We start from the raw sequence: 2500 nt of genomic DNA, 5'->3' as shown, positions 1-2500 counted from the left end.
CCGTGAGGATGCCTTTCCGCTCAGGTTTCGACGGGAAACACGCGCTGGGGAGGTCCATGAATCCTTGGTACGCGCCACCATCCATCCCGCTTGCAATCCCACACACTTTTAGGGGCCAATGACCCTGGGCACCTCATGCGAAGGATTCCAACCCCGCTCAAGCCTGGCCAAGCAACAAAAGGCTACATCCGAAGGCTACATCGATTTGGGTTGCTTGTCCGCCGTCGTCGCGAGGGGGGAATACACCGCATGAGGGGCAGTGAATGAGATTCCAAATGGGCCGATGGGGGAGCGCACCAAACGTGCCTCACGAAACGCCCGAGAACATCACCCCTCCACGGTCTTGCTTATTGAGCACCCGGTGGGAAAAAGTCCCTTGGCGGATGCCGTTTCGCAACTTTGTGTCGGGGATCCCTCTCGGAAAGTTCCGATTGACAACGACGAGCACGTGAGTCCAACCTAGCCCTCGCTTACTGAGCAACCGTGAGGATGCCTTTCCGCTCAGGTTTCGACGGGAAACACACGCTGGGGAGGTCCATGAATCCTTGGTACGCGCCACCATCCATCCCGCTTGCAATCCCACACACTTCCAGGGCCTAGATTTTCCGGATCAATGACTTTCACCCCAAACCGGCGTGTGTACGCACCTCATGCGGAGGATTCCAACCGTGCTCAAGCTTGGCCAAGCAACAAAAGGCTACATCCGAAGGCTACATCGATTGGGTTGCTTGTCCGCCATCGTCGCAGGGCGGGAATCCTACGCATGAGGGGCAATGAATGGGATTTCAAATGGGGGGATGGGGGAACGTACCATCCGAAGGCTACCAAAAGAGGTTTCGAGTGCCTCACAAACACGATAGTCCAACCTAGCCCTTGCTTACTGAGCAACCGCGAGGAAAACGCCCCAACGGATGCCTTTCCGCTCGAGTTTCGACGGGAATAGCGTGCAAGGAAGGCCCAAGAACCCCTAGATACGCTCATCCATCCATCCCATTTGAAATTCCACACATTTTAAGGGTCGCCGGAAAAGTCGCCGGAAAATCTCGCCGGCGGCCGCCGCCGCCGCCGGCACCACCGCCGCCGCCACCGGGGAAGGTGGTCGACGTTTTGGGGAGGGACACCCCATGGACTTGCTCACACCTTGATCTTGTCTATTGGGAGGGGCATACATGTGGTGGTGTGAGCAAGGCCATGGGGAGGGGGGTTGGGGGTGCCCCCCTATATATGCAAAATGAGCCTTTTCCCATGTGCCACGAACAGACATACTTTTTCGTGAGATGACAACCTCCGTTTGAGGGACCTAGAGATCGTATTTTTGCGCGATTTTTTGCAGCATTCCTTGGCATCATATAAGGATGCTTCCTGCCAAGTTTCATAATTTTTTGACAACCATAGAATATTTTTGAAATTTTTTAGTGTTTCACATAGTGCGCGCTCTACGGGCCACCACGGGCGGCGGCACCGGCGGCGGCACCCCCTAACATTTAGGGGGGGTCAAGTAGGAGTGAATAAAACCATCAGGACTCAAATGTAACGAGTGGATTTAATTTTGGTACGGGAGTGAAATTTTTGGACTGTGCTGGAACAGTCCTGGACTGGTCCTGGACAGTCCTGGACTGGTCCTGGACCAGTCCTGGACGTGCCAGGACCAGTCCTGGACGTGCCAGGGCAGTCCTGGACGTGCCAGGACGTGCCAGGACGGTCCAGGACCCGTCCTGGACGTGCCAGGACCAGTCCTGGACGTGCCAGGACGTGCCAGGACCCGTCCTGGACGTGCCAGAACGTGCCTGGACGTGCCAGCACGTCCCAGAACCTTGCCAAACCGTACCAGGACTTGCCCAAACCTTGCCAAACCGTGCCCGGACCTTGCCCAAGCCTCCCAACACTTGCCCGGACCTTGCCCAAGCTTGCCAAACCATACAAGCACCTTGCCCGGACCTTGTCCAAGCTTGCCAAACCGTACAAGAACCTTGCCCACGAGTGCCAACACTTGCCCGGACCTTGCCCAAGCTTGCCAACCCATACAAGCACCTTGCCCGGACCTTGTCCAAGCTTGCCAAACCGTACAAGAACCTTGCCCGCGCATGCCAACACTTGCCCGGACCCTGTCCGAGCTTGTAAAACCGTACAAGAACCTTGCCCGGACCTTGCACAAGCCTCCCAACACTTGCCCGGACCTTGCCCAAGCTTGCCAAACCATACAAGCACCTTGCCCGGACCTTGTCCAAGCTTGCAAAACCGTCCAAGAACCTTGCCCACGCATGCCAACACTTGCCCGGACCCTGTCCGAGCTTGCCAAACCGTACAAGCACCTTGCCCACCCATGCCAACACTTGCCCGGACCTTGCCCAAGCTTGCCAACCCATACAAGCACCTTGCCCGGACCTTGTCCAAGCTGGCCAAACCGTACAAGAACCTTGCCCTCGCATGCCAACACTTGCCCGGACCCTGTCCGAGCTTGTAAAACCGTACAAGAACCTTGCCCGGACCTTGCACAAGC

Source organism: Neltuma alba, unplaced genomic scaffold (genome assembly GCF_004799145.2).
Source record: "Neltuma alba isolate B1F8T4 unplaced genomic scaffold, ASM479914v2 tig00007614_pilon, whole genome shotgun sequence".
NCBI lineage: Eukaryota > Viridiplantae > Streptophyta > Magnoliopsida > Fabales > Fabaceae > Neltuma > Neltuma alba.
This window is presented reverse-complemented; position numbering follows the sequence as displayed.